Below are 22,536 nucleotides of genomic sequence, written 5' to 3' on the forward strand. Positions count from 1 at the left end.
CTCGAGAATTAAAAACACCACCTGTAAAAATGAATGCCCGACGCATATTCTTCCACAGTGAAAAACACTTGAAAGTAGAGACATTGAGCGCGTCTGTACTTGTAACCGCTCAATGCAAAGAATACATTTAATTATTTACAATCTGTTACAGGTCATTCATGTAAGGGTTATATTTTGAGCGCACCGGGAATTGTGACCTAATTTGTGCAAAGAGGGAACAAGCCTCACTTTCAAAATAATTGTATACTTTTCAGAGTTAATACTTTTGAATGTAGGTACCCTTTAAAAGTGGAGTTATTTTCCTATCCAACTCTCCCTCCCATCCTCCTTGTGAGCCCTAAGCTCTCGTTGTGCTCGTAATATTATGGAGGAGAGGTTCTGTCGCTGTCAGCTGGCACAGCGTTGTTGTCGTGCGAGTGAGACCCATCTGACAATATGCAATAATTGCGTTTCCCTGCCCCAGGGTCAGTGTTTACAAATTAGACTCCACCACCTAATCGATAACCTCTCATCCCGGTTGCGCATGCATTCGCATGTCAGACTGAAATCACAGGCCATGCTCACTGAGGAAAGCATATTGGTAAATGAGAGATTTGAACAAAAACACCGAAATACAACGTTCTTGATATTAAAATTAATAGCGTTTAATTGAATTGCCTATTTACTGGCTGCAATTTACACATGTGACCCGTAGATTATGTAAAGCCCCAAGTAACGGGTGTATTAGCCCATTACGTCGTAACATACCTGTGTTTAGAAGTGGTGGTGGCACAGTTTTCCACGCACACCTCTCCACTGATCCGACCGGAAGTATGCGCCTCCACAAGTTGCACAAAGAGCCCTGCTGCATGAGCATTACACAACTGAGCTACCTTGATGAATTTTAGTGTGGGTCGAGACAGGCGACCTGCAGATTAAACGCAGACCTAAGGCGCAGGTGTTGTAGCCTACTGAGCAACAGTATTGATAACCATCCATGTGGGCGGCAATTTACACACTGGACAGGTTATGGTCTGTGAAATTAGGAACGGTACAGTTTAATTAAACAGCTTACCTCCAGTGAATCGCAGAAATGAAAAAAAGACCACAATGCATGCGTGACGATGCGCCTTCTCTGTTGCGGGGATGCTCACGCTGCAGTCTATGCATTTATTCACCACACACTGACATGCATAGTCACCGTCTCGGAGTCGTACCTGCTAGCCGCTGCTACACTCGAGGTCTCGAGGCGTATCTCCTCCACGGCCGGGCATTGGACAGAACCTCGCCTCTCCTCCCGGCTCCCATCCACGGCTCCTCTGCACCTGCCGCAGCTCCCAGGGACGCGGACTATGACGGGAGGAGGCAGGGACGGCGCTCGAGGCGGAGGGCGTGGTCGAGCAGGAAGGAAGGGGCTCCGCGAGCCGAGCCACGAGAGCGAATCACCAGGGGCAGCGCGTGGCCCGGGGCGGCGCGGGCGCCTGTCCCTGGGCTCTTATTATACAATTGGTCCGCCGGGGAGAAGGCTCCAGTGTCGCCCCAATATGCAGCGCGGCGGCGGCCCTGGGGAAGCGTCTGGCGGTCCTCGTCACAGCTGTCTGCTCTGTTGCTGCTGCTTTCAGGAGGGCTCAGACAGACACACAGCAGCGTAGAGGCTCGAATGGCAGTATTGTTCCCGCTCACCAAGCATTGTCACCCGTGGGCTCCCTCAGGCCTCGTTGGGCAGCGCCCTGACGACCAGCACCGGGATGTGACATGCCGCGTGTCTTCTTTGGGAGTACAGTATTTACTGCGCCCAATGGCTGGCATAAGCAAGAAAGCAAGCTGCAACCTCAGCAGAGTCGGTGTAAATGCTAGACAGCGCGAGCACATCCATACTCCCCGCACAAACGATCTGTTAATGTTGATGCGTTGTCGTTTCTATCTTACCTCCCAAGATAAACATACTGGAAGTGTACACCATCTGTTATACAACTGTGCGCTCAGTAGAAAACAAGCCTGTGTGCACAGTTCTCACAACTAAAGGCAAAGCACAATTATCTATTAGTGTCTCGTTATTGCACAGTCTAAGTACTCTTAGCATTACTGCTAGTTTGAGAACAGTCTTTTTTATAAATGAAAAAGCACCGCTGCAAAGTTAAATGTCCAATAGTTCGTCGAAGAGTATTAACTCGTTAGGCCGTTCACATTCATACAGACGCTGAATCGTAAGCAATGATGAAAAGATATATGGAATTCAATGTTCCTTTAATAGTCCATACAAACACCAGCCAACGCGTTTCGTTCCGTTACCAGAACTTCTTCAGGGCTAAATAATTTTCCAGACGCTGGGTGTTTCTGATCCGAAATCCTCATCCATAAGTGTATGTATATTTCCTGGGTTTGGATTACCTCACTATGTTAGACTCATCTTAATGGTCCTATTCCATTAGGAGAACATATATGTCCGATATTGTGCCAGGTATTAACCTTTTCAATATGTGCAGAGTCTCTATCTTCAATTAAGAATGTCTCCCCTTAGCTCAATATTCAATTTCAAAGATAATATCGATTTATGGTAGTCAGTAACATTTATGGCGTCAGTAACAGTCCAACTAAGGATGATCCTTAGTTGGACTGTTACTGACGCCGGAGATCCGAGACGCTACCATCGAGGATGGTTTATTGACCATACGGGCAACTACCATAAATCGATATTATCTTTGAAATTGAATATTGAGCTAAGGGGAGACATTCTTAATTGAAGATAGAGACTCTGCACATATTGAAAAGGTTAATACCTGGCACAATATCGGACATATATGTTCTCCTAATGGAATAGGACCATTAAGATGAGTCTAACATAGTGAGGTAATCCAAACCCAGGAAATATACATACACTTATGGATGAGGATTTCGGATCAGAAACACCCAGCGTCTGGAAAATTATTTAGCCCTGAAGAAGTTCTGGTAACGGAACGAAACGCGTTGGCTGGTGTTTGTATGGACTATTAAAGGAACATTGAATTCCATATATCTTTTCATCATTGCTTACGATTCAGCGTCTGTATGAATGTGAACGGCCTAACGAGTTAATACTCTTCGACGAACTATTGGACATTTAACTTTGCAGCGGTGCTTTTTCATTTATAAAAAAGATAGATTATTTCCAACTTTTTGGATATGCCCTTGGGGACAGGGGGCATTTGAAAATTGCACGCCAGTACTTTAGAAATCAGCAACACAAATTATATTGGTGATATTAGGATTGGTGCTTGGAACAGGAGTGGTCCACTGTCCGCAGTTCTGTTACATTAATAGTTTGAGAACAGTGTCTGTAATGTAAAAATACATTGCTGTGACAAGCGAACAAACATTTTCGATTAAGCATTGATTCCGTCCTGTTTGACTAACCGTTTACACACACATATCTTTTGTGCAGCAGACAAAAGTTCTTCCGCTAGTCCAAGATTTTGGGGTATTTACACAACCGAGACAAAATGCTTCTCGTACAAATTCTTCAATAGCAGCCAGAAGATGACTAGACCAAGTGACAGAAAGATGACCAGTTAACACTAACTAATAATACAGGACTAACCACCAACCTTGGGTTCCAGAGCAGTGTGCTGCCTGGCGTAAAGTGCTTCAATGCCTCGTCAAGGGTAGTAAGCATGATATATTACAATTATAAAACGACAGGAGGTGGATTTGTGTATCACACGTAGCAATTTTAATAACTTTTGTTTAAGCAACAAGCATCTGTGATTAAACACTGCAAATGGTGCAACAGATTGTAGATTATGTGACAGATGCAGCAAGTTCACATTTACGTGGAAATTGCAATGACAGTGGAATCAGTGCATAATTTTAGTTGATGGGCCCCACCAGGCACCCATTTTTGGGGACTAAGCACGTATGTTTACTCATCAAAAGTTTAGCCGAAAGTAATAGAGGAAAAAAAGCACATAAGCAAAGCAAGGAGGAAGAAAAAGAAAAAAAACGTCAAAAAGGGAGAAAACATTAACCTGCAAGAGTGAGATAAAGAGGCAGATGGTGTCTGGTGGCGGATTAAAGAGGCCTGAGGTGGATTCCAGATTATGCAGCCTTGGTATTTGGAACGCCAACGTTTAATAGGGCTGGACTTGGGCTTCCGAGGAGAGGTTTGGGCACGTGCACTCATTCATTTATAAACTAAGCACTGAGTGGAATCACATTTTTGTAGTAGCACTGACCCTAATAAATAGTTATGTTCTATTTCTTTTTATACACCTCCTAACTAAGGCAGTGAAGGATATAAATAATAATTCCCTTTCAGAAATACATTTGTGAATATATTTTCAATAGCTAGTACACTTAACAAGAAACTTCGCATATTGAAAATTTAAAAAAAAGCTACCAGTCACCAGATGTTTGGAGTAAGAATATTTATAAACAATGATGTTTCTTGCTCCTGCATTTAGCCAGCTTCATAGGGCCAGATTTCCTATTGCACAATATGCAGGCACAAGGCAAAGGAGTTTAAGACAGAGTGCCCTATGGGAGGTGCAGTCAGACTATTATTCATTAGGCTAGTCTTCTCAGGGGAAAAAAAGGAAAATGTTATATTGCTGACGGCAGTATTCAAAGTTTTTTAGAAACAGTCACATATTCTCTGTTGGCTGACCTTGAACAAAGCGTGCAAATATACTGGCTATATCTAGGCCTAGAACAAATGGTTGATGACTCGATGTGCAATTTAAGCTACATCTCGTAAAAAAACAATCTGGTGACACTCATTGGGGCAAAGGAGATTTGGCCTAGGAATATCAGCCAGAAGGCACCATTTTGGGCTAGGATGGAATTAGCTGCACAAAAGAAGTTCCTTTCTCTCAGCTAAACATTGTGTGAAATACTGCCACTATTCCAGTTGGTTACAAGGTCTAGTAATTTCAGCATCAACATGTTTATGTTTAACTTGTATGAATCCTGCAAGGCAACCCTCCGGTTTGAAAGCTTTTTGATTGGTTGAGCTGCCAGCATCATGATTCAAAACAGAGCTTTGCCCGTTTACACTATTTGTTCTACAGCATTTGTTCATTTTTTGGCTTGGTTGTGGTAGAAAAGAAATAAAGCCTTTACAGAAAACATTCGAGCTAGACACCACATTTCCAGATGATATTAATGTTCAGCAAGTCTCTGATCATTTCCTAGAACATTACATTAAACAAATGAATGATATGGAACTCTTTGGGGCCGATTCACAGAATAACTTAAGACAAAATCATAAACTTGCTACTTTTGGTCTTCACAGAAGGCATTTGTCGTCTTAAGTTAGGATTTTGTCTTAAATCAGGATTTTGTCTTAAGTTAAACTTAAGACACACTTAAGTTTAACTTAAGACAAAATCCTAACTTAAGACTACTAAATGCCTTCTGTGAATACCAAAATAGTAAGTTTATGATTTTGTCTTAAGTTAGTTCTGTGAATGGGCCTCTCTGTGTCTAGGCAAAGTGTAATCTGTGGTTCGAAGCGTGTCAAAGGAGCAGACTGATAGACATCTATGAAAACATTACGCAAGTTTGAGCTCTTTGGTTAGAAGGCAAGGAGTTCAATAAAGCATAGAAAACTTTACATCTGTGTTGGACATGGCCCTCTCTGCAGGGTCACCCCCAAACATTTTGCCTTCTGCCCTTCTGTTTTGCTGAATTCGTTATTGTTGGCTTTTAGGACTCTGTGCACTTTGCCAGTGCTAAAGTGCTTGTGGTCCCTAAAATATGGTTAAATTGGCTTAAACCCAATTGACATATTTAGTTTAATTGTAAGTCCCTGGTAGTGCCACCCACTTAGGTAGCCCTTTTAAACATGACCCAGTTCTGCCATTGCAGCCTGCATGCAGTTTTAAACTGCCAATTCGACTTAGTCAAATAATCTCTTTGCCAAGCATAAAACTCCAATTTTTTTGGAAAACACGTTTTATTGAATTTTCAAAGTACCTCGCCAGTGAGTATCCGACATACATCAATTGCAAGCTGGGCCGAAGACGGCTGTAATGCCAGAAACCGGTCCCCGGAAGCTTGTTTCCTTTCCAGTAAAGAATTGGCTTGGTAGTTTGGTCTGCCCTGTTCCCATGATGCACTGGGCCAGGGATAGACTAATTTGCATATAGCCAGGTTCTGAACTGGGATGGTGCAGTGAGCTAAAAAACGGTGATGGATCAAGCCCTGATCTGTTGACTGGGTAGGAGTGTTCTGATTAACTCAGATACTCTGTCCATCACCACCCCCTTTTGAATCGTTTTGGCCACCACAAGCGTGGAAGGGTATGCTCAGACATGAGTCCCTTGCTCACTGCACCATCAGGATTCAAGCAAGCCGGGCCGAAGATGGCTGTAATGCCAGAAACCGGTCCCCGGAAGCTTGTTTCCTTTCCAGTAAAGAATTGGCTTGGTAGTTTGGTCTGCCCTGTTCCCATGATGCACTGGGCCAGGGACAGACTAATTTGCATATAGCCAGGTTCTGAACCGGGATGGTGCAGTGAGCTAAAAAACGGTGATGGATCAAGCCCTGATCTGTTGACTGGGTAGGAGTGTTCTGATTAACTCAGATACTCTGTCCATCACCACCCCCTTTTGAATCGTTTTGGCCACCACAAGCGTGGAAGGGTATGCTCAGACATGAGTCCCTTGCTCACTGCACCATCAGGATTCAAGCAAGCCGGGCCGAAGACGGCTGTAATGCCAGAAACCGGTCCCGGGAAGCTTGTTTCCTTTCCAGTAAAGAATTGGCTTGGTAGTTTGGTCTGCCCTGTTCCCATGATGCACTGGGCCAGGGACAGACTAATTTGCATATAGCCAGGTTCTGAACTGGGATGGTGCAGTGAGCTAAAAAACGGTGATGGATCAAGCCCTGATCTGTTGACTGGGTAGGAGTGTTCTGATTAACTCAGATACTCTGTCCATCACCACCCCCTTTTGAACTGTTCCCATGAGGCACAGGGTCAGACTGATTTGCATACGGCCATGTCTGAACTGGGGTGGCGGAGTGAGCTAAAGAACGGTGATGGATTAAACCCAGATCAGTTGACTGGGGGTGAGTGTTTGTATTGTCAACGCTCCGTCCATCACCACCTTTGGTTTTTCCTAAGTCTGAACGTTGCACCAGAAGCGCTGTATTGCAGGGCAGCCCCACACCGTGTGAAAATATGACCCCTTCTCCCTATCACAACGTAAGCACAGTGGGGAAGCTATAACTCCCACTTTCCAAAGGCGAAGGCGTGTATAGTATACCCTATGTACAAATTTTAATTGAATAAGTCGGTATCTAGAGGACACCACAGCACCCCTTGGACTGGGGACAGCTTCTGCCCAATCATCATCAGTCAGTTCAGGGATGTCATCTTGCCATGCCTTCCTAGTCTTATGGAGGGTCGTGGTGGCATGTGTAGTCAGTGTTTGATAAACCTGCCTTGTTTTGTGAGTTCCCAGGTTCCCCATAAGGAGGCGGCCTTCCAGTGGGTGAAAATCAGGGAGGTCATCTACGTGTTGAATCGCTGGAGTGGGTGCGTAGCGAAACTGGAGATATTTATAAAATTGGGTTTTATGAAGTTGGAACTCTTCCTGGAGTTGCTGGAAAGATTTTAACGTTGTGCCTCGCATGACATCTCCTAGAGTGGAGATGCCAATGAGAACTGTTAGAAATGGGGGTCTCTTGTTGGCCATGGTTGGCTCCAATGTCCAAATAGGGACCCTTCTTCCCAAGTCAGGACAAGTGGGCTACCCCCTTTGATAACCCCTGCTCAACCCTGTGGTAACGTAGCACGAGCAGTTAGGCCTATCTCAGAGGCAGTGTGTGAAGCGTTTATGACCACGTTCAATCAGGCAGTAATGACACCACAAAAGGACACAACTCAGGTAGATATGGAAAAATATTTTCTTTATCTAACAGTTTAACTCAAAACTCTCAAAGCGTTTCAACAACTACAATTCACGTCAACCCGTATGGACTCAAAGAGACAACAACGTATTCCCCCAAAGCGTGACACTGACTGAGTTCAGGGCCGGGACGTACGCTGCCCGTTGCGCACCAGAAACCTGTCGTTGGAAAGGACTACAGCACGCAGCTTCTGGAAGAAGCGGAGACGGTGACAGGTAGACTCCCAGCGACCACAAGTCTCAGGGGCTGAGGTACGCAGCGTGCACTCACAGTGGTTTGGGCACTCAGGGGCAGGCGGGTGCTCAGCGGCGGCAGCGGGCGGCTTCGGCGGCCCGGGATGGTGGTGATGGCTCTCGCCGTGCAGCTCCGTGGTGGGCTCACAGCGGCAGCAGCTCTCTCTTAGCTGCGGCGGCCCACAGGGAAAATCCCAAGGATCCAAAGTGGTCAAGGATGTGGGCGCTCGGCGGCCACAGCTCTCTCTCTTAGCTGCAGCGGCCCGCATAGGTTCAGGAAAAGTTTAGAAAGTCTCAATTTCGATTCAGGCAGGCTCTCAGCGCCAGCAGCTCTCTCACTTAGCTGCAGCGGCCTGTACAGGTTTAACAAAAGTCCAGAAGTGCCCAGTCCACGGCCCTTGCAGTAGAACTAGAGGCTCCGAATTACTCAACCGAGGCCTCACCTGCAAGCAGAACTCCTCACACAGGAATTCCGACAGCTGACAGGGTGACTTCTAATGTCCCTGACACTTCTGCTGGAGGCGCTCTCGATTTTAGGCCCTTGGGTAGTTTCTCCGGCAAGCTTGATGAACGTTACAAAGTCTTTTCCTCTGTTCACTCGGACAGAGTTTCGTCTAGACATCCAGAAGGAACACAACTGGCCAAAGTTCCAGTGCAGCATTTTATATTTTAAAAAAGTCTTTGTTCTCGAAGGTTGAAAATCACTGACTCGGGACAGAAACAGTTTGTTGGGGTCGGGGAGCACTTGGTTTACGAGGCGACATCCTGCCCTTTCAGAATGAGGGAGCCTGCTATCAGACACCCAGTGGGAGGTGGAGCCATCATTCACCTTGCCAGGCACATCCCTGCTCGGATCAAAGAGTCACCCCTCCCCATGCTCTGAATACCAATCTCTCTCTCCAGCCAGGTCTGACCCAGTTGGCCCTGCTCCTCCAAAACCAAACTGCCAATACACATACGCGCAACAGCCTACAGTAAAGCTTAGGCAAGAAACTACCACGTTTTCAGGAAAGGTATTTCTACACATGTAATATATAAAGGGTCCTTACTAAAAGGTGCCCCTCAATGTCCTGAGCATTTACCTACCAAACTCGAGGTTCCTATCAGGTTCCTAGGGCCCGATAGGAGGATAGAAAGCAATCTTTAACCGGCCCATACTGGCCTATGAGAATGGAGCGTTTCGAAGTAGCGACAGTGAAATGGAGAGTAACTCACTATTGAAACAGGCTACACCAATGTAGGTATTATAGTTATCCTTATTCATACAGTCATTTATATATAGGGAGCATTCGCGCTGTGGCACTGAGTAGCAGTGGCACAGGGCCCAGAACATCTAAATCCAGCCAATATAAAGGATAGGGAGAGTAGAGAGGAAGGGAGACCCACGCCAATGATGCCAGGTCTCACAAGAACCTACTGGCGGAACCTCCTAAAACCTGTCACCTGGCGCAGGTAATTACCGTGCCACAATGGCATAGCCTGGGTCAGACGCCCCTTCCATCCCATCCGCCGAACAACATATCTCTACTACCGAATCATCGTTCGAATGGCGTGGTGCAGATAATCAAGTTTCTGCGTGCTGTATCGCAACCGTAGGAGAGGAGGCCCTGCCATTACTGCTTGTTCTAGGGCATGCACAGGGTCTGTAGGCCTATTGTACCACCATTCTTTTATGACCAGGAGATGAGAGGCTGTGTAATATGAGTATACATCGGAAGCAGCAATACCTCAACAGTATGTAGATTGTTTACATGTCTGCAGGGCCACTCTTAATGCACCTCCACCCCAGAGGAATTTATTAAGTATAGTATTTATTTGCGCAAACCAGGACCGCAGAATATAATATGGAACCTTTTAGAGTTGATAAAGCACCCTGGGGAGAGAAACCGTTTTTGAAAATCGCAGAACGTCCATACAACGAGAGAGGTAGGGAAGACCATATGGAGGTCTCTTCCCGAAGCCGAACAAGAAGCGGATAGATATTTCTCATCCAGGATGTCTTGGGGAAGTGAGAAACATATACCCCCAGATATTGGAAGTCATCCGTAGCATGTGTAAGCTGAGATGCCCATGTACCTCTACCTTGCTGCCCGCAGACTGGGACTAACACACATTTAGAAGGGTTGGTATGGAGGCCGGTGGTCTGGCCAAAGACTCGAAGAATCTGTAAAATGCGTTGGCCCGATATCCATTGGTCGATCAGGAAAAATAAAACATCCTCAGCATATAATGCTATACGATCTGGTTGTGAGTTGGGCCAGTCGAAACCCCGGAGTACTGGATCACGGCAAACCCATATCGCCAGGGGTTCTACTGCCAAGGCGAATAGGAGCGGAGACAGGGGGCAACCCTGACATGTGCTGCGGCCAATGGGGAAAGGGGAGCGCACTGACCGGCAACACGGACCAAAGCCATAGGTTTAGTATACAGCTGGTGTATGTATGCCCAAAAACGCGGGCCAAAATTACTAGCCTCCAGTAGCTGGAATAGATACTCCCAGCTCAAGAAATCAAAGGCCTTATCTATATTTGCAAGGAGTATGGCGGCAGGACGTCCCAGTTCAGGGGCCAACGCCATAGCGTTCTGGACCTGGCGAATATTGTGGTGGGTGGCTAGATGTGGCATTAAGCCAGATTGGTCCAAGTGGACCAGCTCTTAAATACAGGTCTGTAGGTGATCTGTTAAAACCTTCCCCAGGAGTATGGGTTCACAATTAATTAGGGAAATAGGGCGGTAGGAGGATGGCTCATCTGGAGGACGGCCTGGTTTTGAAAAGAGAACTATCTCCGCCTGACACCAGTCCCGGGGCAAACATTTTCTGTCAAGGACCTCATGTATTGTATACAACATATGTGGACCTAACGTAGACATATGAGAGCGAAGAAATTCCATGGGCAACCCGTTGGGACCTGGGGCACGGCCAGGCTGCATCACAAATAACGCCTCCGTTGTCATCCACCGTAATGGGGGAATCCAAGTGATCCCGCATTTGATCAGTCAATCTCTGGGGGGGAATTACGCAAAGGAATTCTGCTATGAGGTCTTCCGAGAGCTGCTTCCTCTGTGTGTATAGTGTGGTGAAGTAATGTGCAAATTCGATAACAACCGCTGCGGGGGATGAATCTAAAACACCGTCACTACCTCGAATGGTTGGGACCAAGGCTGGGGTGTTCCCTGTCTGAAAGAGTCTATGTAACATTTTGCTCGATTTGTTCCCCCACTGGTATATTCGGTGTTGAGATGCCAACCATATATCCTTAGCCTCGTCTATAAGGTGTTGGTGTAGCCGTTGCTGCGTGAGAGAGAGATTACGATAAAGGGTAGGACTCTGGTCCGATGTGTATTGTGCCTTGAGCAATGTACATTGATCTTCCAGCTCCGTCCTCTGGGCAGAGCGATTACGCTTGTCATTTGTCCTGTAACTAATGTCCACCCCACAGGGTGTAGCCTTGCATGCCACCCATAGGGTCTCCTTGGTTGGAGCGGAGTCAGTGTTCAGTGTAAGACACTCTTGAAGTGCGTCAGTCAGGCACTCTTGATAGTCAGGATCTCTGAGGTGCCAAGGGGACATTCACCACCGAAAGGGGGGCCTCTGTACATGCAAGTGGAGTGTCACCCTGACCAGGGAATGATCTGACAACCCTCTGGGGAGGTGGTATACCTGGGAAAACCTATCGATATAGGTTTGCGGTACAAATTGATAATCTAGGCGGGACATGGAGCCATGGACCATGGACCTATACATGTGGCCTGTCTCAGCGGGATGGTATTCTCGCCATAAATCTGCCCATCCCAACGTCCCAGCAAGCAACGACAGTTTAGAAGTCGGGGCTGAAGAACCTACAACACCTCCACGGCTCCTATCAGGAGGTGCAATAGTGTTGTTCCAGTCTCCTCCCAGAAGAGATAGGCCCTCTGGAAGGTCGCCCCACTGGCGAGTGATGTTGTCTTCAAATGTGTTTCCAGAGGTGGGGGTGCATAGATACTTCCCAAGTTCAGTGGTTCCCCATAGAGCTTACCCGTCAAAAGGAAATATTGGCTGCCAGGATCTACCCAGTGTTTAATGTGGAGGTACGGAACATGGCAGTAAATCAGAATGGCTGATCCCTGAGAATCCCTGGTGAATCCTGCATGATACACCTGTTGATACCCCAACCAGGCCAGGCATGGGGCCTTATTACGCAAGAGGTAAGTGTCCTGCAAGAGAAGGATATCAGCTTCATAATGTTTGGCCTGTCTTAGAATGGCCCCTCGCTTTATTTTATTAAGCAGCTCTCAGACATTCCATGTTACTAAGATTATTCAGTCAAGTGGTAAGTTACTGGCTGGGCGGCCATATGTAAGGTATAGGTACCAGTGATGGAGCACAGGCTCACCTGCCCGAGATTTTTATCATCATACTCACCTGGGCCCATAAATCATCATACACACACTTTGAACAGGTAAACCTACGCTCGATCAAGATTTTGTTTAACCATTCAGGTCCTATACCATTTGACTTACCAATCCTAGTCACCGGTACCTAGAGACCCATTGGATAAGGGAGTTAGCAAGAAAATAGGTAGAAATATAAATTTTGCACTCATAAAATAACCACAAACTCAGGAAAGATTTAAACTCTTAATCTATGAAAATTATTAAATGTCAATGCCCATACTACATTAATTGAAATTTGATTGATCAGCAAGAATATGATTAATATGAAATGAAATGAGAAACTTTCATTAAGCATTGAAACATAAGGAGGGTAGAGAAGGGGAAACAGTACAATGACAAACCCACATTAATTATAATTACCTAGAGTGGTGTGAAGACCAGCCCTGGCCACGGGCTGGGACAAAGGACAGGCCCCAAGATGCAGGTGCCAGCAGGAAAGAACAGGTGCAAACCAGAATCAGGACAAGTGCGGAGCAAATTGGATCAGGACAGGACTACCTCAGGCTAGAACCGGCACCCGCAGCTAAAGGACAAACGCCTGCCTTGGACCCTCTCTGCAGCTAACAGTTGAACCCCGACAAGGTCAGAAAGTCTTTGGACAGAGTGCTTCGCCAGCACGCAGTTCCCAAACCCGATTGGGTTATTGAATCTTCTGACAGAGGGCTCCACCAGCACCTCTGCTCCCGATCACCTATTGAGTGCGTTGGGTCAGTAACAGGTCAGCTATTAGGACAAGTCGGACAAATTGGCTAACTAAGCCTACTCTAGTTATTCTATTTTCCAGGACGGTGTACAACCCCCCAATGTTGCAGGATCCCCAATTTTGATTGGACAAGAGATGGGGAGAGGTCATCACACCATACTAAAATGAAACTTTTACTTCTGAATATTCTATTAATGTTCCCGTCAATCAAATTTAACTTTCCCATGCATCTGTATTCCACCCAACAATGGATGTTCTTAGAGAAATACAATGTTAACAATATTTTCTTCCGCTTGGGGTCAGTAGGTTAGATTCCCAGGCGCATCTTCTAGTGTGCTGTAAGCTTGGCATGGCTTCAGTGTCAAATTACTTCAGCTCCTTCTGTAGTTTGACATGCACAGTGCGGGTTTTCAAGATGGAGTAATAACACCTCCCAGGCCCAAGATTATCATTACATGAAAAAATAGAAAAGAAACAGTTTTAGAACACAGAATAAATGAATGTACTGTATACCACTTATCTCTATTCTATTCCCATTACTTTATTTTTACTATTGCGTTAATGATTAGGCAAAACGAACAGCCTAACAAAAGCAGCGATGCAAGCTTCATGCATGCTGTAACACAAAGCAGCCATTTTAGTTCTAGTGCACAGAAGCAAAAGTTTCCCTCCAAGCGAAAGATACGTCATGTCACGAGTGTGACAGATGCATGCGCAGTAAGAAATCCCGCGTAGCAGCGGCCATTTTAGTGCAAGCGGATTATTGTTAGTAGAAACAGATAAGCAAGCTTCTTCTAGATACCCATCATGTCGTAAAATGCAATTTTAATAAGACAAACATGTTAGTTAGTACATTATGAGTTATTAGAGAGTGTTGAATACAAGCAAGTTGCTTTACATGCGCAACCTTGCTCCATCACCAGATAGACTGACCTGCCTAGTGGAGAGTGGGACATGTGTCTGCGTGTATGAAGAAATATAAAAAAACTACGAAACTCTAAACTCGAAAAACACCCTTCCCTCCCCTGATACCCCCAGGAAATCGGAGCATCTGTTGCATTAGAGAATGGCCCAGGACCCTGAACGTAGATCAAAGAACCGTCCCTCAAATGGATCCCAACAGCCTGTAGAACTTTAACAGTGGGGTACACGTGTCCAGGTCAGTTCAACCATAGCGGAACTCGTCCACCTCTACCCGGTGCCGGATAGACGAGTTAGTTTAGAACTGCTCCGAGTCAACTGCAGTCTATTTGTAACCATGCTAGCGTAAAGTAATCAAGGCACAAGCTCAGGGCTAGATGATCGGCGTGTCGAACCAGAACGGTGTTGTGGCTTGGATTTCGTTTTATGTGGTCTATTTGTTTGTGAGTTTCTGGAGGAGTCAGATTCCAGCGGCGGCGGGGAATGAGGTTTCAAATGCATCCGCTCATCAGACCAAGCAAAGACCGCTTCAGGCGAGTCAAAGAAGTATGTCTCAGAATTATACACCACCCGGAGTCTGACCGGATATAGCAGCATGTATGAGACATTCAGGTCTCGTAGAGGCTTTTTCGCTGCCATGAAGGATTGCTGCTACTGCTGTACCAAGCTGGTATAGTCCGGGAATATCAATTTGGGCTTGGAGTCGAAGATGAGTATATCTCTGTGCGATCGGGCAAACTGCAGCACTGCATCTCTGTCCGCATAATTGAGCAGCCTGGCGATAACCAGGGTCCAAGAAGGTGACGCACGTGTCTCTAGTGCCACAGCAGGGATCCGTGTACAGGCAGCATATACAATGCTGCAATCAGGCCGAGGTCGAGGCGGAGGACTCCAGGCTCCAGGCACACACTGTGCCGCCCCCGGACAGCAGGAGCACCGCCAGTCGTACACTAGCTCCTGGGCACTGCACCCCGGGGAAGCTCAAAAATGCCACCAGGGAGGCCTCACCACATGGAGTTTAACCCCCGTACCCCCAGCGCCGGGAACCCAATTGGCCGTCCCCCACCAGCTGGGCCCCAGTCAGGACTAACCTTACGGCCCCAACCACGATTGGGCTGGCCCGCGAGGCTCCCCCGCAACCAGAACCCCGGCAGCAGGGAGAAGGTCCCGCAGTAGCAGGCCCCAGCACGGTGGGAAGCGGACACATCCCGCAACTCTCGCCTTTGCCCCCCTGTGCCTCCCGGATCCTCACCTCATGGCAGGTGTGTGCGGCATCTCACGGAGGCCCGTGGCTGCCCGCGGGGCCAGGCCTGATCCACGACGCCTCCCAGATAGCTCCCGCAGCCACACACAGCCGGCCACCAGCAACCAGATCTCCGCCTCGCTCCAAATACACTAAGGCAGAGACAGTTCCCTCGTTGTCGGATGCGTGAACCAAGTTGGTAATTGGAGGATTAGGTTGGATTAAAGAGGCGGACGCGCGGAGCTCATTCAAGCTGCATCCGCCATGAAGGCTTCCCAGGCCACGCCCCATAAAACTCCCTTTTTAATGCATATAACTCACTCCTAGGGTAGGCCCTAAACAGTCCATAGGGCAGGGTGCAGAGTATTTAAAAAGTTGGACGTGTACATTTAAGTTTACCATGTCCTAGTAGTCAAAAACTCACACATTTATTTTTCACTTCTTTGAGGCCTATCTTTTCCATAGTATAACAATTGGTTACCTTATTCCATTTAATACATGATAACTTTTGTTTGGGGGCAGGTACACAATGTCATGTTTGGTGTCTAAGGAATTGTAATTTAAAAATCATCTTTATTGGTAAAATCAGATTTTTAGTCACAGTCACAGTCACAGTCACAGTTCTGAAAATTCCACTTTTAGAAAGCTGGTGTTTTCTTGCCCTAACCACTTGGAGCCTGCAGCCTGGTTCCTAGGTCACATGACTAAATGTAGATGGCCTTTTTGTCTTCCTACCAGACTGCCACACAATAGAGAAGCTGCGCTTTGTCAAGATGGGACATCTAAGACAGGATGGGGGCAGAGCTATGCACTTCAAAGACACTGACTCAGCTCACACACAAAGAACTTCACACTAGCCTATTGTGCTTGCAGACAGACTCGGACCAGGGCAGGGAAGCAGGACCTTCCGGACACCTCTGAGGGAGGAAAACTTCAGAAGCTTCTCCCATTTCAAAGCTGGCATCAGGTATAACAATAGGACCCTCAGACTCACTCTTCAGTTCACTTCTGGACTTGTGGAAGGACTCTCAGAGGACTGTCCTGCTTCCTGTATTCTGCTGTGTACTTGAGAGGACTGCCCTGAAGCTTTCCCAGTGTCCTCAGAGGACTACCCTGCTGCTTGAGACATGCTTTCCTGCTTGAACTCAAGACTTCCAGAGTGATTCCAAGGGCTATTTGGCTGGCCTCCTAATAGAGCCCCAGGGACAGAAAAGACTCAAACCATCTCGAACCTGCACATCTACTCAGCCTGAGTGAGTGCTGACCATTGAAGTGGTGCCCCTCCTGTCGTGGACCCTTGGAGGTGGTGGCAAAAGTGCCCAAATAGCCCAAATCCAAAACTTGAGACATAACATTTTCTGCCAGAAAGTGTTCGGAGAGTCAGGACGCAACCTGGGCCTAACTGCTCGCCTATCCACCCAAAGTGGATCGCTGGCCAGCCTGACTTCGCGGTAGCTCCCGCTCCGGTCTTCTCGGCAACACAAATCCTGTTCATCAGCTCCTCGCAGAAGGAGTATCTGGTATCGTGGGGTCCTCGTTGGTTACAGCCTGCAGCTTCGTCCCCATGGAGATCTTCGACTTCCAAAAAAGAGACTAGGTCAGAATGAAGAAATCTTTACTGCAACTCATCCAGTGGCTCGACGACGCCTCCTCCTCAGACACTGCTGACTGGCTTGCCCCACTGAACTTTACCTTCTTAGACGTTATGCTTCAAAATTTCTTCTAAGTCTGAAGGTAAGTGGAGACCGGGCCCAATTCACTTCGTGAATCCGAACCATGCTCTAGCGTGGTTGGCCATAACTTTCGACTTTGCCCTGGTCTCACGTGACTAGATGTCCACGGTTGGCGCTCTGATCTTTTAGGTTTTATTTTTCGTCTAAAAAATCATAACTCCGGTCTACTGATTGGAGTTTTGTCATTTTGGTGTCAAATAATTTATACAAATTATCTCCATTTTCCTTAAATTGGTGTGGGATTTTTCTAGTGTTATGTTTTCACTTTATTATTGTGTAAGTGCTGTATAAATACTTTATGCAATGCCTTTAAGTTAAGCCTGACTTCTTGTGTGCCAAGATACCCAAGGGTTGAGCACAGGTTAGTTTGGTGATTTTTGTTGTTCACCCTGACAGGGATTGTGGCTGCTGCTTGAAAAGGGCTCACACCCCCTCAACCAGCAATCCAATTTCTCAAAAGCTGCAAATAAGGCATGTCAAATTGCTGCAAAAAAGTGCAAATATATGGGTTTTTGAAATAATACTTTTCATTCATCCATCCATATGTGTAATTGCCAAGTGGGACGTCATGAGTTGCACCATCAGGCAGTTTTATGTTTTTTAGTCAATAGCAACTTGATGTTTTGGACTTGCATTTTGTGCTTATTATTAAAATTGTATGTTAAAAAAAATACCAGCGCACAAAATGTGCCTGGATAAAAAGAAAAAACAAAAAACTATCCAGAGGTGTCATTGATGTCATATGGGTAATTAATGTATTTCCCCTATTGTACATCAGTGTCAAGCATTATGTTGTGCCCAATTCTGCAGCTAAGCTTTGGTCCCATAATGGTATCCAGAAGTCCTATGCTTGAGCATTTAACCTCAGATCAGGCTGCCCCTTCTGGAGGACCTGCTGTTGCAGCAAAAGGACTGGGTTCTGCACCTGGACCTTCGCAAAATCCACTTTCCTACTTGGAGATGAAGCGCTAACAACTGAACACCTTCGACCCTCCTCTGGAATTGCTTGATATAATTTTTGCAACCAGGCGTCTCTCGAAAAGAAGTGTATATGCCTGTCATTGGTACAAATTAGTGGTTTTGCTTGGGGGTGCTGAGCAGATAAACTCCCCACTCCAGGCAAAGTTATCTGATGTTTTGTTCTTTGTTTTGTCCCTAGCCTGGCAAGGCTTTGCTCTGGGCACAGTTAAAGGGTACCTTTTGGCTCTTTCAACCTTTTTGCTGTTGTCAGATCAGCCGTCTTTGTTTAAATCTCCAGTTGTTTTGCTTTTTTTGAAAGGTTTACATTCGCTTGCTACCGCTCCCTTTGTGATGCCACAGGGGGTCCTCAATTTGGTCTTCACATTTTTAATGTGCATCCCTTTTGAGCCACTTCAGAACAGTTCCTTGTGGCTTCTCACCCTCAAGACAGTGTTCCTTGTTGCCATAACTATGTCACAGCATGTGAGTGAGCTTCACGCTCTTTGTGTCTACCCAATATACACCACCTTGTTCTCAGACACACAAGTTATGCGGACACAAGCACCTTTCTTGCCTAAAGTTGTGACGCTGTTCCACATGGGTAAATACATCACTTTACCAGTGTTCTATGCCCGGCCGCACCCCTTTAAGAAGGAGGAGAGGTTTTATGTCTTGGACCCCTAGAGAGCACTAAGCTTTAACATAGATCATTCCAAAGAACATTGGATGGATGATCAGCTTTTTGTGGGGTTCTGTGGAGTGAAAAACGCAAGGCTGTGCAGCAGAGAACAATATCCAGCTGGATTGTGCTCTATATTAAGATCTCTTATGCATTAGCTAATAAGCAGCTGCCCGAAGGACTGTGTGCTCATTCTACCAGGGTCAAAGGTGCAACCAGGGCATTAGCACACAGAGTCCCTTTTCTGGACATTTGCCTGGCGGCTACGTGGGCATTCCTCCATAGGTTCGGTCAAGCACTATTTTCTGGATAGTCAGGTTCTATAAGAGGGGTATGTTGACCACCCGGTTCCACAGGACTTTCTGGTTTGAGTCCATCCATAGACCCACCTCCAAGTAGGTACTGCTTTGGTATCTATTAAAAAAAGTGAGGAATCTTCAGCTAGAAGTTTCTATAAGAAGAACATGTTACATACCTGGCAAGAACTCTTTCTAGCTGCAGAATCCTCATCAACCCTTCCATATTCCCCATTCTGTGATTAGACACTACCCATTAATAAGATCCCAAGTCTAGGAATCTACACTCTGGTCACAACAAATTTCCTTTTGGGGCCCTGTGTCTGGGTGCACAGACAGTCTCGAAAGCAACTGATGTCAGAGTGTAAGCGTGTGCCTATATAGCTCCTCACATCAGTTACGGAGCACAATGGTGTCAGTGCAGAACCACAAGGTGCCACCTATAAGAGGTACTTCTGACATTTTTTTAAATTCAGTCTGATGACTGGCAAATATTCGAAAGGTGAGAAATGTGCAGCTAGTCTCTACCAGAAAGAACATTATTACAGAAAGTAACATGTTCTTTTATATGCCATTAAGTCTTGCCATAGTCAAATGGGTATTCCCAGATGTGGACCCTCGCTCGTTTTGCTCAGACACTCAAACCAAACTCAGCTGACTTATTGTGTTTTTGTAAGTTAAATATTTAGGTTTAGATATGGACTATTTGCCAACCATGCTAAGAGTGTAGGACATCCATGTGGTATTTGTTGAACCCTAAGTAATTTTTGCTTATTTTTAAACTCCATTGTTTGCTTCGGAATGGATCCTGGCCCTGTGCAATACAACAAAAAATTTGTTTTGTTAACATGACAATCACAATTACATCGTCTGCACCTATACCAAGCATTTGCAATGCAATCGGTCTCGCCTTTGGGACTTTATATGTATTTAGCTATGCAGTACATTAGCCTGGATGCTGAAACATCTACTGTTCTTTAACATGAAAGGAAAGTAAGTACCAAACTGTGTGACATGCCAGGTATGGGAACATGTGGAGAGAAATATTGCCCAAAGCTCTGTTTTTAATATAAAATCAGGGCCTTCGGAGGTCATATCACTGAAAATACAAGATTTAACAAAAAATATTATTGTCTACAGGTGCTTGTGGAAGACAATTTCTATGGACTTGTATCTAGAGAATGCTAAAGTGATTCTGGTATTTTACTAACCTCTGCTGGTCGTTTTCTATGAAGAAAGTTAAATAGAGGCAGTTGCCAGAAAAAATAAAAAATAAAAAAAAGAAAGTCCATCAGCAGAAAGCAATTCTGATATGTTACTGACCTCTACTGGTGGCCCTTTTCTATTAAGACAGTTAGATAGAGGCAGTTGAACAGAAAAAAAACATCATAAGCGGAAGCAGACAAGTCCTACACAGACCCTGAGGAAACTTGAATCCAGGTACATTATAGACCTAGAAACGAAAGCACCTGGAGGATTAAATATGGGGGAAGAACTTGCCTCACATTTAACTTAATGTATATAGCTGTGACACATTACAATGCTTGGTTACAAAAATTCTGTATAATATCGGACTCTGGGGAGATCATGAAATGTCTGTGAAAAGTTTGGTAAATGAGTATTGAATATTTGGTGTAATATAATTTTGTAAATATCATTAGATTTTTGTATAATTTTTGGGTGTCTAGAATTTATTGTAATTTCTCTGAAATTGGACAGTTGTTGCTTGTCTAGGCGGCCAATTGGGCCGCAATTGCCGATACACGGCAAGATTAAGAGATTAAGATAATATTAAATAAGAACGATCTTCGTTCCAATATAGGTCTATGCAAGTACACATGGATCAAGGCACAATTGTTCACAGTAGAATGTATCAATGGTGATCAATAGAGGGCTTATGTGCATGGAAGGCCGATTCACGGCATCAAAACTGTGTTAACACAAAGATGTGGGTTAAAATATCCGCTTTTGCCGATTTAAGGCTTAATGTTTAAATGAATTTCATATGTTATATGTACTCACATTGCACATTTCAAAATGGCGCGTAATTGTACAGCCCTTTGGTCCTATTTTTATTTTTATTTCTGACTACCCAGCATGCAATTATAAAACATTGCCGCGAATGAGCGTTCTGAGGTTGACACTGACGAAGGGAACTTGTTTTCCTGAAACGCGTTTGTCTAATAAATAATCCGTGCTGTTAAGCTGTTTGAATCCCGTGAGTGCTATTTCTTCTTCGTTTGGCCCGGCTGGGTATTTCTCGAAGGACTTTGGAGCTATTACACATATAAGTATATACTAATATATAAGTATATACTAAAGTTTATACAAGAGGTCTCAAATGCTCGACCTAATAAAAGATGAGGTACGTGTAAACAGAGGACACTGAATGAATTGTAAGATTTCTTTTTTAAAGTGAAGTAAAACAAGATCAGTACTATGCATTATTTAAAAAAAAAGCAGCAGAAATTACAATCACTAGAATTAAAATTGTTTTTATGCAATTCTTACTAAGAGGAAGTGATCACCAACACTGATGCACAATAGAACATCGTAACAAGCCCACAATTCCAATTAGAACTTTTTAAAATCAAATTCTAAAACCGTGTTATGGTTGCTTATTTGAATATAGCTTCATATATAGGAGTCTTTGTGATTCGGCATGTCTAGCTTTTCTGCAGTGTAGTCTTGCCCCCTAAACTATCGTTTCTAGAGTAGTGTTGACTTGGTATCCTCACAGAAGAGCAGAGTAAACTCCTTATTTGAGAATAGAAGTGGCTTTTCTCAGATGGTTTCATTCTTTGAGCTATCCTAGCAATCACACTTTCTGTTATGTTGACCTATAGGTAATAATAACTCCCAGAGACCTGGAAGGGATTTTGAGCTACACCGCAAGTCCACCATGCCACCGCAATACTTTAACAACAAGTTGGACAGTGGAGCAAAGGGCATTTACCTGCATTGCAGTTTAGTGTTCCCTAGATAGAGAAAACAGGTCTGAACCATGTTAGGAAAGTTTTGAATTTGGCAATTAAGGGTCATGAAAGTCAGAAAAGAGTCAGTCTCCCACTACTTAGAGGCATATTTACAATATTTTGGCATAGGGCAATGCCACAAGCCTTCTAGCTGCCCTGCCCAACGTCAAAAGAAAAAGGCAGGATTGTGTCGTATCTATAAGATACGGCACATTCATGTCCGTTCAGCTGCAAACTACAGCCAAGTGCCAACGCAGGCACCCTTGCTCCTTGGTCTAAAGGTGTCTGTGTCATTGGCATGATTGTTTTTGTGCAGGAGGCATCTTCCTGCACAAAAACAGTCAAAGGAGGCATTTTCCTCGTTCTATGTGTGCTGCAAATTTCAGCACACATTGAAAGAGGAAAAAACGAGGAGAAATGGGGCTCCAATGTACCTTCCAATTAGGCCAAACATAGGAATGATATTGTCCTTGTAGCTGCGACTTCC

The 22,536-nt window shown here is 45.3% G+C and overlaps 1 protein-coding gene across 3 annotated transcripts in view; it reads right to left on the reverse strand.

Annotated features, from left to right (window-relative positions):
* KIAA0319 (KIAA0319 ortholog) overlaps nt 1-22,536 on the reverse strand; it is a 587,552-nt gene that overhangs the window by 560,069 nt on the left and 4,947 nt on the right. For 2 of the 3 annotated variants that reach the window (XM_078687944.1, XM_078687942.1), the window contains exon 1: nt 1,197-1,297. The exons of the other annotated variant lie outside the window; for it this stretch is intronic. The gene's annotated coding sequence lies outside the window, so the exon portion shown is untranslated. Of the gene's footprint in view, nt 1-1,196; nt 1,298-22,536 lie in introns of those variants that run through there. 3 annotated transcript variants of the gene reach the window in all.

Source organism: Lissotriton helveticus, chromosome 4_1, assembly GCF_964261635.1.
Source record: "Lissotriton helveticus chromosome 4_1, aLisHel1.1, whole genome shotgun sequence".
Taxonomy (NCBI): domain Eukaryota; kingdom Metazoa; phylum Chordata; class Amphibia; order Caudata; family Salamandridae; genus Lissotriton; species Lissotriton helveticus.